General features: G+C 44.4%; 1 pseudogene; it reads right to left on the reverse strand.

Annotated features, from left to right (window-relative positions):
- Positions 1–357: 357 nt before the first annotated feature.
- LOC148007140 (sperm motility kinase Y pseudogene) lies at positions 358–1,899 on the reverse strand (annotated as a pseudogene).
- Positions 1,900–15,676: the final 13,777 nt, after the last annotated feature.

Raw genomic sequence — 15,676 nt, forward strand, 5'->3', positions numbered from 1 at the left:
TAGCCCCTGGAGGAGTCCATGAGCCCATGAAACTCTTGTCCTCACCCTGTGGGAGCTATTGGCCTAAGGGGGAGCTGGAGTCCATCTGAAGGGATGGGCCAACTAGAAAACTCTGTAGAGTGTGGAACTCATCAATCCTATTGGGTCCCTGCTGGGAAGAGGAGAAATCAAGAAGAGGGAGAAGGCTTGGTGTTGGGGAAACCTCATAAAGAACTTAGAGCAGATACAAGGTAAGAATTGTGGGGAAAATGGAAACCAGAGACAGAGGAAGGACCAGCATAGAGCAAACTGAAAAGGACAAAGCACAAAGGTACCTGGGCTATGCCTGCTGCTTGTTCTCTGGACTCTCCCTGTGGCTCATTTCTGGGGGGAGATTCTGTTCTGCCCCAGGCGAGGTTTCTTTCTCCTTGGCATGCAGCAACACAGCTTTATCAGGGCATTTGCTATATTCCTGGTCCACCCCTTAAAACCTCTGTGCCGGACCCTGCTGGGGATGGGCTTATCCTCTAATGGGGCTCTGTGGGAGAGTGGGTTGTCTTCTTTGATTTCCTTATTGCTACTCTTCTCAGTGAAGATGCTTGTTGTTTGAAAACATGGGACACTCACGGCACATTTGTGATAGTGGTCCTGTGTAGGTGTCATCGGTAGAGGCCTGAGACGACCAGCCACAGTGGATCTTTTGCCTCCTTTTGGATGAGCATTCTGGCCATAGTGAGATACGTGACCATGGGAGGATGACACCCGCAAGGTGCCAAGGACTGGCAGGCTTCCACTCCTCTTTGGTTCTAATCTAAAAGCAGCAGCAGGATCAAGGCTAGGGAATGGTGCTGCAACGGGACTCACTTGCTGTGCCTGGGCTGTGCAGCCATCCCCCTGGAGAGCCTGCTTTTGTAGAAAGAAATAAGTTGCCATTTCCTCATTATATTTTCTTTGTTTTAAAGAGTGTTTTACTACAGAGGCTTGGAATCCAATGCTTTTCATGGCATCCAAAATGGCCGGGTCTGGTGTGAGGGGAAGCATTTCTTCATAGGGACCTATCAATCCGTTCCAGTGTTCTTTGAACCAAGGGTGTTTCATCGCCTTTCTTGCTGTTGGTCTAAAGTTGGGATTTACCCTCAGTAATTTACTAAGGAGGTCCTCCAGTTCTTTTGAAACCCCACAGGGAGCAGGATATACCCCTGCCACTACTTGTCTTTGCAGTTCTTGGATGATCACTGAATCAAATGGGAGCTTTCCCACTACCATACAGTACAAGACCACTCCTATAATCCACATATCATTCTTCGGCCCGTCATACCGATGGCCAAGGAGGAGTTCAGGGGAACCAAAGGAGTACGTGCCGCAGTGGTGGTTTAGCATTTTTCCAGGTTGAAATTGGGTGCTAAGCCCAAAGTCGATGACTTTGACCTTTTTGTTTTTATCAATCATTATATTGTCCAGTTTGAGGTCTCGGTGAACAATCCCCTTTCCATGGCAGTAGCTCACTGCTGACAATATCTGTTCAAATATTTGCCGGGCCTCATCCTCCTCTATGTGCCCTGACTCTCTGATGTACTGGTAGAGTTCTTGGCCTTCCACCAGCTCCATTATGAGGTATATTCTCGTTTCCTTTTCAATAACTTGTATGAGAGACACTATGTTGGGGTGGTTGATCTTTCTCATTATGTTTGCTTCCATCATGGCTGGCTGGAACCACTGCTTGTCCTTTCGCAGAACTTTGACAGCCACCGGGGTTCCTGTGAGCCGGTGGTGGGCCAGGAGGACTTTGGCGTTGCCCCCTTGCCCAATTGTCCCCAATACTTGGTATTGGGAATGGAAGTTGCCCTCCTCAGAGATACTGGGCTCCGGTGTAGGGGTTGGTAACTCCTCCTCAGTCTCTGTAGGCATTTTATCAGTACTAATGCTACCTAAAAATAACAAAAATGGAATCAAATATTGAAAAAGATGGAGCAATATAGGAGCTAAAATTACACTTGTGGTACCTAAAAGAAACAAACAAAAAAAAAAAGAAAAAAACAAACAAAGACAAAGTAAAAACTAGACTAGAAAAATAGAGCAAAATTATGAAAAAGTTAAGGGGAAAATATGAAGAGTCATAAGTAAAAGCCACCCAAATAACCAACCCCAAAAGAGAAAGCCAAGAGCACACACATACTAAATGCAATGATGAAAATAAAAATCGTCATACTACAATAGGATTGGGCGGCCAAAGATGTTCAGTACTATGAATAGATGTTCATTGAAGAAAAAAAAAAAACAGATGAAAGAAACGAGAGGAGGAAGAATTAGTATAAGACAAAACAAACAAATATAAAAAGCCAACACTTAAAGGAAAACTCCATTGAATTTCAGGACCTAGTGATCCACAAAAATCCACAACTCTCCAGAGCAAAATACTGAAAATTAAAATGAACCAACCACAAGGAATAAGGCAGTTAAATATCAGTGAATAGTAAACCTTAAACAAAGGCTGAAGAGTCAAAGTGTCACAAAGGGCAAATTTGTATCAAGTCTAAGCCAATGATTGCTTGTACTCAATAAATAGAGAAACAGGAATAATGTAAAAGGATGAAACCGCAGGACATTGAAAATGGAGATAGAATTAATCATCCAACTGCAGAACCGTAAATAATCAAAGCAGTAATATAGCATGTGAGAACATAAAAACCACTAAAAAATGAAACCAGCAATCCATAATAAATAAATAAATAAATAAATAAATAAATAAATAAAACAAAAAACAAAACCCCAATAAGGAAATAGCCAATGGCGTGGCAATATGTGACCTAATTCTTTCTCTTGAAGTCATCCAAAAATCAATCAATCAAGAAATAGGCAGCCAGCCATCTACATAGGCCTTTTAACTGATATTATGGGGTTGGCATACCAAATGCCTGGGAGCGACTGGTCAGCCAGCCCAGATACTTGGGCAGCTGCAGGCCAGTGAGAGAGCCTGTCTTGAAAATAAGGTTGAGAACGTACCTCAGGAACAGCAGCCGGGGTGACTTCTGGTCTCTACACTCTCTTGCACTGAGGTGCAGGTAATATAGATACAAGGGGCAAAAGGGGATGGGCACGTGCACACACAGACACACACACACACACACACAGGCACTCACACAGGCACAGGCACACATACAGGCACACACACAGAACTACACAGAAGTGAACTTATACTCACACAAACTCTTACACCCAGATTCACACAAAACACGCATACTTACACACAAGCAAAGCTGGAAAAACACACGTCAGACACATACACACATACACACAGGGATACACATACGCACAAGAAGACATACACACATACAAACACATACACACATACAAACCTGTAAACTCACACACTCCTACATATACTGACAAACACACAGGCAAAAGTGTACACGCACTCACACACAGGCCAATCTGTCAACACACACTCTCTTACACACACTGATACATACACATATACACAGTACAGTAAAATTCGACACAACCACACACAGCTCACTAGATACAACCAAGTCGCAGAGGGCTCCACTCCACACCTCCTCTCAAAGCACTCAAAGAATTCCGGCCTGGCAACAGCTTAATATGTGTTTGCTGGGCCGCCTCACAATCGCTCCTCATGAGGCCACAATAGGACCTGTCAAGACATGGTTGGGAAGGACTCTGAGACTGTGGCTTCTATGGGCTATGGAAAGACTTTAGGCTGTTAGAAATAAAACCCTGTAAGATGTTTAGCTGTCCATAGTTCTCTGTTTTGAATGTTTACTCTGCATCCTGCTTTAAAGTCCTCATGTCTACACTCAGGGTGTCACGTTATCTTTGAATTCTGAAGGATTAGCCTCAAACTGATGGTATAGTTTTCTTTTTTTAAAGACAAAGCTGTTTCTAAACTGACCCATCAAGAGGACACTGTTCTCATAAGTCCTCAGAAAGGCTCTAGGTTATCATCAAACACCTGAGAAAAAGCTGCAGGACTAGGCAGAGACTTGAGTTTGAATCCCCCAAACGCCAAATGGATGCATCAGCAAAGCTCATAAGCTTTCTCTGTGGAGAAGTTAACATGGACCAACAGATTAGAGGGCCAGAGCCCCAACCCATGCTGGGTGGATACTCTCCTCTGACATCCAACACAGAGATCTTTGTACAGAGATCAGGAGAAGGCTTCTCTGAATAGCTGTGCAGAGCACCTCAGGCTCAGGGACTCAGGACTGACACCCATAGAATGCTGTAGTGGAACCCTTTGTGATTCAAGGGCTCATCTGCCTGGGTCCCTGAGCCTCTAGAGATGATCCCAGGACTGGGCTGTGGCTGCTTATGGGCTCAGACAGGGAGGTGCCAGGGGGTTTGCCCTTGGCTCCTGGGAGTAGAGCAGTTTTTCTTTCCCTGTCCCTGCTTTTTGAACTTTTCTTTCCTTGGGAAAATGGAAGGACTGGAAGAAGTCTGGCTATGGAGAGTGAGGCTGGCTGGGAAACTGCTCGCTGTTCTCCATTGTCATCCTGCTGGGGGTTTGGAGTTGTTGGCAGGTTAGCCTCTCCACCATTCCAATCTGCTTCTCTCCATTTAATCCATGCATCTCTGTCTCTTCGCTTCGTGACATGGTTGCACAAGTCCTACCTGTAGCTGCCACTCCAGGGCATAAGTCCCTCAGTGAGTGAATTCCAGATGGTTCTGTCTAGAGAGAAATTGTACAGGGTCGTTGCTCAGTATGTAGGAACATGGAAGAGGATACTGCACGGCATCCACACACATTTCATATAACATCAATCCACATACTCTGGTACTCATCGGTTCTATTTACACCTTTCGCGATTACTGCTATTCACTGTACTGTGAAGTGTGAATTTTTATTATGTTTCACTTCTGCAAAGGAAGAGACAGTGTTTAGCACTGGAGATCCAAAGGCCTAGCTGGAAGGGAGGCCTTGACACACAGGTGTGCTCCTGGGAAATAGCTCTTTCATAAAACACCCCGTTGAATCCCATGATGTATGGATTGCTCTATGCGCTATCTAGGGTTGACCTCAGTGTATATATATATTAACTTGAGTAATTTTTATATACATTTCCAGTATTCCCTTTCCCAGTTTCCGTGCAAACATCCCCTTCCCTCCTCCCCATCCTCCCCCCCTTGTCGCCCTCCTCCCAACAATCTAGTTCACTGGGGGTTCAGTCTTAGCAGGACCCAGGGCTTCCCCTTCCAATGGTGCTCTTACTAGGATATTCATTTTCCATGTTCCCTTCCCCAGCTTCCAGACTTTAGATGACTGGATGCCCTGACTGATTTTTACACAGGATAAAGTCGGCTACATTTGTGTTTGATTATTAACAGTGCCTCTGGAACTAAACTCAGATCATCAGCTATTCCTTTCACCTCTGAACCATCTCAAAAGCTCACACTATATATTCTGTTCTGTCCTCAGTGTACCATGTATTGCTATAATCACCAGCATTGTTAAAGCAAGCCAAAGGAGATTTATAAAATCTTCAGATTTTGAAATTTACATTCACACAAAGCTTGTGCTACACATCATTAATCCCCCTTTCATGAGAGAGAAGGTCTCTTTACTGTCCAAACCACCCTTGTGTACAGGGTGAGTTTTAGGACAGCTTCAGTTTGTGGTAACACTCTGTCTCAAATTAAGCACACAACAGCAACAACCCAAACACACTCACACAGAAACACATGCATGGAACACACACACACACACACACACACACACACACACACACACACACACCGAGCACTTTCCAGTTGCTACCCTTCCCATTCCTCAAGTGAGCATTCAGTGTAACTGTACTTTAATCTCACCTACCTCAGTCCTTCCAGTCTGTAGGCTTCTCTTAAACCCTCAGGAATTGGCAACTGACATCAGGCCGGTTTCTGCTTGCTGGTGGGGAAATTGGGTTGTGTTGCTTTGTTAATCTGTACTCCCTCAGCCATCTTCCCCAGGCCCTGAGAAGATTCCATTAACCTCCTTCAGAGTACTTCAGTGTTTTTAAGTCATACTCAACAAAGTAAGAAACCATTTGGTTTGATTGCAGCATTTAGGATTGTGTTGAGTAGGTACCAGCAGAATGTACACTGTTTATGAAGTAGGTCTGTGAGTAAGGGCTAGGTGTAATTTTATCTGCTGAGTGAGTGAGCGTTTGCTCCATATCGTTACCCATTTTGGCTTCTTTGGTATTTTTATTCCTATAGACTAAACGGTTTGAGTTTGTGTTGGCTTCTTCTGTGATTTTAGTATCCAGCACCTCTGGACTTATCCTATAAGTATTACCAGATTAACAGGGCTGTTGATTTTCCATGGAGATGCTTGTTTACATTTTTACTTAATCCACATCTTATGTTCAAGAGGAGGGAGAGCAGCTTGCTGGCTTTGCAGCAACACACATTGACCCAGAGTGAAGGTTCTCTCTGTTACTGATTCAAATTCCTGAATCAACATGACATTTTGCATGAGCTATCCTCCACTGTCTCGGGCATTTGAGTACTCCTTTCCCAGTTGGTGACTCTGTTTGGGAAGACTCAGGAGGTGTGCCCTTGCTGGAGAAAGAATGCCAGTGGGGCTGGGCTTTGAGGTTTTAGTGCTCTGCACCACTCCCTGTGCACTCTCTGCTTTGTACTTGTGATTCCAGATGTGAGTCCTCTGCTTCCTGCTCCTTCCACCGTGCCCTGTAGTCATGGAACTTAACCTATAGTAACAGGTGGTCTGTGAAATAGGATCACTAATCGCCTACATGTTTTATAGTTTGCTGTGCTCATGGCATTTCTGTCACAGAAATACAAAGGTAACTAATGCAGAAGGGGATGTAATAGAGCTGTGTGATACCTGACCATGCCAGTTTGTGCTTGTTACTTGTTTTGGAAAATATGCAAGAATTCAGAACTTTGAACTAGAAGTGGCCCAGTGCTCTAAGAAGAGTTTAATGGGTGATACTGGCAGGAGCTTGGGAGTCAGGAGTGCCAAGACCTATCCAGAATGTGGAAGCCCAGGACAAGGGGATTCAGAAGGCAATAATATTTGTAACTGGCCTGGGATAATTTGTATGATGCTTTTACAAAAATGTGGCTTCCTTCAGCCCACATCGTAAAAACCTACCTGAGGCTAAATTAAAAAGTAATAAACAAATTTCTTCGATGAAAATTTGAAGAGAGCCCAGTATGGCCTCTGTTATACTGAGGTTATAGGACTTCAATGAAAAAGAGCAAATGGGGCAAATAGAAATGCAAAATGTATAGTTTACAGAGAAAAAGACACTGGGAAGATTAATATTATAGCCAATGCCTAGGCCAGAAGAGAGCCTGCAATTACTTAGGAGATTAGAACCTGAATAAGAGGCCATGTCTCCTCAGGTGATGACATCACTCAATTAACCTCGTAATCTGTGGTAGAAAGTGACTTACTTAGGGTTTTCCTGCTATTAACAGACACCATGACCAATGCAAATCTTATAAGAAGAACACTGCTTTGGGTTTGGCTTACAAGTTCAGCAGTTTGGTTCATTATCATCAAGGTGGGAGCATGGCAGCATCTAGGCAGACATGGTACAGGAGGAGCTGGGTGTTCTACATCATCATCTGAAGGCCGCTACTAGAAAACTGATTTTCATGCAGCTAGGACAAGGAACATAAGGGTCACATCAACAGTGACACACTTCCTCAATCAAGGCTACACCTATGCAATGAGGGCTCATCTGAAAATAGTCCCACTCCCTGGGCTGAGCATATTCAAATCAACACAGGAACATTAGGCATTTTCAGTTCCTGAAATCACCTGTGATCAGAAGCTGCTGCTACTGTGGGTCATGGGGCCCAGGGCTTTCCAGAAATCAGGCATCTTCTCATGTACTCTCATCAGTCACTGGGAGTAAGGAAGCTCAGCAAAGGACTGCTGTGTGGGCTGAGAAAACTGAGAAAGTCTGCTTGGGAAGGTGTGTCAATCTTCATCTCCACATGGAGATAGCATGGGGGTTACCTGACCTTACCTGACCAGTTTCCATGTTTGGTCCCCCTGGATCATATTCATTGTCAGGTAGGAAAGTGTTATTTGGCACCCAATGTCATGTTGTGCTTATCATTTACCCAAAGTTGATAGATGACTTAAGAATGTAGGCTTGAAAGGTATCCAGTTTCTAATCTGGGAAGGAGAACAGCAGGCCTGAGAGGAACAGGCCTCATGTGCAGAGGAATGTACCATCTGTACATGGTTGGGAGAAGCTCAGAGAAGGTTAGTCAAACCTGTCTATCCAGTAGAGGTTAGTTAACTGTGAAACTATCACTAACAGTAAAGGTAAGTTTGAACTCTGAGGAAGACAAGGTTTGTTGCCATTGTTTGTGGACCATGCTTCAGAGGTGATGAGACACAGAGAAACTGTGTCTTGGGTTCATGCCACGAAGCGTGCTAGCTGAGCACTTCACATCTTAAGTTGTGTATGTTATCAGGGCCCTTACACAAAGGTGATCTAATGACAGTGTCTTGATTTATTTGTAGCAATCACATGAATTTAAATTTCCTACTTGTTCTTGTTCTTAAAAACTCACTGATTAGTTTTAGCTGAGACTCCTGGGAGTCTTCTCTCTCACATGCTGTAAGTTTTAAAGATTTGGTGATTAACATAAATAACTATTCATAGGTCAACACAGGGCCCACACTGACCTCACCTTGCTATCTGGAACTGTTACTCCTGAGCCAAGGGTCTCAAGGGTCTCTGCCTCAGAAAGAAATGTGGTAAAGTGATTTCATAATCTATTCACATTCCTTGTGTCATCCAGAACATCTGCTAGAATGAGAGGATCCTTCCCTGCTCAGGACAATGTAGATACTGCTTCCCCTGGAGGAAAGAAAGGGCCACTACCTGCCTCTGTGGGGCAGTCCCTGGTGTTCACGGTAATGTCACCCAACAGTCCCACCTTGAATCTGCTGTTCCACTTGAGCATGGAGCCTCCCTTTTATTCTGGGAGATAAACAGGAGTCTCCAGCTAGGAACAGTGGTCCAAACATGAGGTTAAGTGAAGGCAGTTAGAATGGGGTATATACATTAAGGGTTTCTGATTGAATGGTTCTGAACTTAATGTACTTCCTACTAGATTCATCTGTAAGTGATATGTAAGCTTTGTATTAAAATGTACCTTTAGGTCCAAGATTTCATTGTAGGTTAATGCCCTACACTCTCTTAAAGATAATTTAAGAACTGCATAAAGAAGAGAAAATACTGATCAGAAAATGTTCCTAGGTGTACAGGACTGGTTTACATGTGCATGTCTCTGTGCTCAGCTCCAAGAGCACACAATATGCATTAAGAAAGTAGATGATAAGAACTCTCTTTCTTTCTCTCTCTCTCTCTCTCTCTCTCTCTCTCTCTCTCTACCTCACTTTCGATCTATCACTCTCTCATGGTTGTGTGTGTCTGTGTGTGTGTGTGTGCATGTGTTTGTGAATCTGTGTCTGTGTGTCTGTCTGTCTGTCTGTCTGTCTGTCTCTCTCTCTCTCTCTCCCTCTCTCTCTCTGTGTGTGTGTGTGTGTGTGTGTGTGTGTGTGTGTGTGTGTGTGTGTGTGAAGGTGAGCTGAGGGTCTGCATGCCGAGTTGGAAAAAGGATCCCATGTTGATTGACTCCCACCTTGACAAGTATCTTGTTGTTGGGATGACCAGCATGTGACTATTGGGACAAGATAGAAGTATTTACAAAGCCAACAGTTTTGACTGATTTATGCAAATTAGGGCAGATTTGAGAGTACACCTAAGAGTTTTAAACTTTGTTTGAAAAAACTAAACAGTGTTCTTGGAAGAGTTTCTTTGGAGTAGACCGCCAAAGGCCAAATTTTATCTGATTGCTGGTGAGCACCTGTGGGTTTTTGTGTTCCTTATGTAGTATCCCTTAGGTTTGGGTCAGACAATGTAAACCTTATCATTTCCACTGTTTTTAACATCTCAAATGATGTCCAACGTTCTAGGTGCCAATCCACAAATGCCCACTCCTACATCTTCTCCCTCCTCCCTCCATTTTGCCACTATGATTCTGCTCCTCAACTCACCCAACTTTTCGAAACCCACCACCCCAGCCTCCTCTACGTTCGAGCATCACATCTCCACAGGACCAAGGGCTTTCCATCCCATTGGTTTCAAATAATGTCATCCTCTGATATATATTGGTTGGTGGTCTATATTCTGGAAGCTCTGGGTCATCAGCCAGCATATATTGTTCTTCCTCTATTGCAGGACCTACTCAGGAACCCAGAGGCCTTAAACAGTTTCCTATTGGGCCAGGGATGTGGGCAGGGGTGAGCAGTGTTGGTGGTCTCTTCTGCTCTGCAGCCTAAGGAGTGCCCACCTGACCAGGCAGTGAGGTCTCTCTCCCACGGGGTTTGGGAGCAGAGAGCTGCTGCGGGCCGGGATCCGCGGGTTTGGGACTCCCGGTAAACCCCGGAAGTGCCCAGTCCTAGAGGAATTTTTGCCTCTCTGTGTCCTGAGTTCACCAGGCAGGTCTCTTGCAGCAGAAAATTTGGTCTTACCTGTGGTCCCGAGGCTCAAGTTTGCTCGTGTGGTGCTGCCTATGAGCTCTCCACGGTGGCAGCAACCAGGAAGATCTGCGCTGCCCTTTCCGGGAGCTTCCGTGCACCAGGGTTCCAGATGGAGTTTGGTGTTTTCCTCTGGCGTCAGAGATATGTGCAGAGTGCAGTCTCTTCTGGTTTCCCAGGCATGTCTGCCTCTCTGAAGGTTTAGCTCTCCCTCCCACGGGATTTGGGTGCAGAGAACTGTTTATCTGGTCTGTCCCTTCAGGTTCTGGCGGTGTCTCAGACGCAGCGGTCCTGCTGCTCCTGGGCCCTCCTCTGCAGGAACGCAGAGGCCTTATACAGTTTCCTCTTGGGCCAGGGATGTGGGCTGGGGTGGGCAGTGTTTGTGGTCTCCTCTACTCTGCAGCCTCAGGAGTGCCCACCTGACTAGGCAGTGAGGTCTCTCTCCCACGGGGTTTGGGAGCAGAGAGCTGCTGCGTTTCGGGATCCGCGGGTTTGGGACTCTAGGTAAACCCCAGAAGTGCCTGGTCCTAGAGGATTTTTGCCTCTGTGTGTCCTGAGTTCACCAGGCAGGTCTCTTGCAGCAGAAAAGTTGGTCTTACCTGTGGTCCCGAGGCTCAAGTTTGCTCGTGGGGTGCTGCCTATGAGCTCTCCGCAGCGGCAGCAACCAGTGACGCTGCCTTTTTTCTTTTCTCCCTACACCCTTCTGGTGGCTCAGGTTGGACAACTAGGTGCCCATGACCAACTCCTCATTGTGGATGAATTTAGTCTGGATGGACTTTCTCAGGAAAGGTATGACTAATTGGTCACTTAAACGCGTCAACTAATTGGTTAGTTTTAGTGTACTGAAGTGAAAGTTTGCATTTTATTTTGAAATTTGAATTCAAAAAGAAGTGATGTAAAAGCTCTTTGTGTTTACTCACCTTCACTATAACCCTATTTCTTAGAGCACATGAATCTCATTTTGGGTTCACTCATAAGAATGTATATTAGTATAGAACATTTCATTAAATAATTATATAAATATGTACACATATACTTAGAGCTTGTAAAATCTTTAAATATCTTAATGTTTATGTTATAGAATAGAATATATTTACCTGTTTTATAATTAATTATCATAAGTGATGTGGACAGGACATAATCTTCTGAAAGTCTGGTTTATTTCCCCAAACAGCAACCAGGCTGAGGAACCTAAGCACAAGTATTCTGAACATAGTCTCCTCTATGACAGTGAGCGCTGTTTCTTTATATTTTCTTCCTAGGGCAGCAGAACTCATGACTACAACCAGTTCCATGGTTACACTGGAAGTTGCAAATCAAGGCATCCTCTCTCACTGCCTGTCCACCTTTCTTACCCAGCCATTGTCCTCCATGGTGCAGAGAGGTAAGAGCTAGTGACTCAAGCCAGGTTAGCCAACATATAGTAATCCTGTATTGAGATATGGCTCCTCCTAAAAGTTATCAAAATCTGGGGCTGGAAAGATGGTTCAGTATTTTACAACACCAGTGTTAGCTCACAACTGCCTAAAACTCTAATTTCAGGGGATTTGAAACCTTCTTCTAAGTTCTTTGGACACCAGTCAAGCATTCATGTGCACATATGCTGGGCAAACACTCATACACATAAATTATTTTTATAAAGTGAGACCCTAAAAGTCCCATGTAGTAGCTCCTACCACAGCTCTTGCTCAGCTTTTCAAGGAAGAAGTTAGTTGAGACTGAGTGCATGATGCTGAGAAATACTTCTGGATCATGATACAGATCAGATCTGATGGTACGGTTTACTAGATATATTCACAGTCTGTTAGGTGCAGTATTGTGAATCCTCTTCTGCCCCTGACTCAGCTTTTATTTTTACTTTTTATTTTTTCAGTTTTATTTTTATTACGCTACTCAAGTAAATTAATACTAAATTAATGAATCTGGGAAAATGAGAATTAGTTTAAATGAGTAAATAAAATGTGAAATGTTTTTTATTGAAAGCATAGTGTCAAAATTATAGTTTTTAGCATGGCATTTAAAATACATGCTTTTTAGAAAACCATTTATTTATTTCCTTTACAATCCTGTCTTCCCAGTAACCCACCATACAAATCTTCCCTCCATCACACTTTTCCTGAAATGGCAAAGCTTGTTTCGGGGTGTCAACCCCCATGAATGCTTTTTAAAAGATTGTAAAACAGATACCTGAGGAAAAAGTATGCCTTTTATGCAGTTTTAAGCATCTGATTGTTTACTTCTTTACATTTCAGAAGAACGGACCCCTCTACCTAGACCTGAAGTTAGGAGCTAAATTTCAGGAGTGACAATGCCACAAACAGCATGCATCAGTGTATAGAAACAATCTTTTTATTCCTTTGTAGACACAGGAACAGCTGGCTACTTGGCCAGTGAGCCATAAAGCAGTGTCAGGTCTGGTTATATAACCATTCCCCAGTTTTTGTTACCTCCTCTGTGAGGAAGAAACATGCATGAAATTTTGCTAATATCTCTGGTGAGTCCCTAAAGTAGTATAGCTTCCTCTTTTCTTTTCTCAGCCTCTTACCCCTTCCAAGGAAGAGCTTCAGGAAGTTTTACCTACTTGAGCTCCACTGAGTAGAGGCTGGCAAGGGTCTCTAGTGTGACAGTGATATGTGGATCCAGAGGTCCTCAGTGGAATCTAGCACATGCAGCCAGGAGCACCTGAACTCTTCCTCCAAGTCAGTTGCCCCTGCTTCCACTCTGACCAAGAGTGGTCCTGGCCATTGGGAAACCCCAGCAGAGGTGCTGCCCACCCCTGTGACTGTCTCCCAGCCCATATGAATAGACCTCCCTCCACCACCTCCTCTACCACAGGTCCACTACACCAGATATTGGTGGCATTTCAGTGGATTTGCCACTCCCCCATCCTTCTGCAAACAAGGCAGCATCCCAGTCTGCACAGGTGGCTGGGAAAAAAGAGTGAGGAGCAGCAGTGGTGGTCTGAGATATAGAAGGCCTGTCTGGACAAGGAAGCAGAGAGGAAGCACAGGGAGCAGGAGAGGAAAGGGCGACAGATGCACTCTCATTCCCTGAACTTGCTTCCTTCTCATCTTTGACCACACCGACCAAACCAGGAAAACCTTCCACACTGCAGAGGCCCCAAGAAACAGTCATTCTGGTGTTGTAGTCCCTGCAGCAGCCCCCCACTATTGAGCACAGGGATCTGCAGTTCATAACTATCAGAAAAGAGGTGCCGTCCTCTGGGGAGTCTGTCTCCAGACCCATAAAAATAAGATGTCAGGAAGAAGCTGGAGAAGCAACAGCAAATGCACCTTGTGCATATGCTAAGCAAGGAGATCCATGAGTTGCAAAACAAGGGGGACGGTAGTGCAGAGGAGACTGACTGCCTGTGGACGCTTATGCTGGAGTGGCAGTTCCAGAAGAGACTTCAGGCCATATTTCTTGCGTTTCTCCCAGGTTCATTTCATAAAACGGTTCAAGAAGCACAACATTTGATGTTTCCATAGTAGAAATTTATAACAACAATGTTTTTGCCCTTCTGGCCTTAGACAGTTCTAAAGTGGTGTCTATGGTTAAGTGCCAGGCAGTGAGAACCCAGGAGTGACATTCAGAGGTACAAAGAATGACCAGCAGGTGAGGTGCTCCTGGGGCCCAGTGTCCTGAGTGCAGGTCCTCAACCTTACAGCTGACCACTCCAGCTCTGCTTGGGATGGAGCCAGTGCTACCAACCTAGGAAGCAGGTCAGGGAGTGTGCTTAGTATGTGCCCCATGCTTCAGTGCATGACAAGGTTAATCTGCAGGAGTAGCAAGGATTTTAGCCAGCTCGCGTTCTGTATCTGAGGAAAAACATGTCTTTAAGAACATCAAGATGCTCACCTCTAGCACATATCAGCTTTATATGTCAAAGATATCATAATAAAGCTGTTTAAAACATAAAAAGTTATAAGGTAGCTCAAGGGTAGGATTACTGACCCTGAGTATTATATCTAATTACACACACACACACACACACACACACACACACACACACACACACACACAGAAAGAGCTACAAAAGTTGGAAAAATAAACGAATCTTAAAAATATATAAATAAATGTATAATTATTAAAATCTATATGAGAGTCAATGTTTATCACCCAGCATTGAGGAAGGGGCTTAGAGAAATGAATTATCCCCCTCCAACCTCAAAAAACATACGCACACACACAATCAATGACATGTGTAATTGTACCAGGAAATACCCGTATTTTATAGAATGCCATAATAGAAAGTAAGAACCATCTTTTTTGTTAAGGGTTGCCAATACATTCTTTTTCCAAGGTGTGTGCAGCTGTGCCAGTCTTGTTCACTATGGGATGGAAGAGGTCCATGACCTGTGAGCCTAGAGGTGAGCAGGGGATCTTTGCTCCATTCTGAGACTGAGAAAGGCAGGATGCCCACTCAAGGGTCCATAGCAGGGAAGGTTTTCAAGCTATGACAGTGTTGGAAAAGCCTATACAAGGCACACAGTTAGCAGTGATGTGTTTGCAGGGAGTCCAAGGAACGAGCTTTGTACTGATGCAGGTGGGCAAGCATTTATCATCCACCTCCCACTATGACAGCAATGAGAGTATTGCTTAAGTTTCATTTCATAGATTTGATCCCTGACCAAAATACCAAAAACTGCACCCTTAATGATGTAGCAAATAGAATAGTGGATGCTAGGCCAGGAACCTTTGACTCTTCTAATACCATTGTGTATTTCCGAGCAAGGAAGGAGAGGTATCAATGGACAGCAATCTGTTTCCCCACGAGTACTCTACCACTGAGTTAGTAGCCTTAGCCCTCCTCACCTCTAGAAAAAGGGTGTCACTAAGTTGTCCAAGCTGATCTTAAACTCATGATGTAGACCAGGCTAGCCTTGAAGTTCTGATCCCCCTACCTACTGTGTGTCTTGAGTGTCTGGTATTACAGGCCCATTTCTCTATGGATTAGTAGCCCATGGAAGAGTCCATGATCCCATGAACCTCTAGTTCTCACCCTGTGGAGCTATTGGCCTAAGGGGGAGATGGAGTCCATCTGAAGGGATGGGTCAACAAGACAACTCTGTAGAGTGGGGAACTCATCATTCATATTGGGTCCCTGCTGGGAAGAGGAGAAGTCAAGAGGAGGGAGGAGATTGGTGTTGGGGAATCCTCCTCTTC

This window comes from Rattus norvegicus, chromosome 1 (assembly GCF_021556685.1).
Source record: "Rattus norvegicus strain SHRSP/BbbUtx chromosome 1, alternate assembly SHRSP_T2T, whole genome shotgun sequence".
In the NCBI taxonomy this organism is placed as follows: Eukaryota; Metazoa; Chordata; class Mammalia; order Rodentia; family Muridae; genus Rattus; species Rattus norvegicus.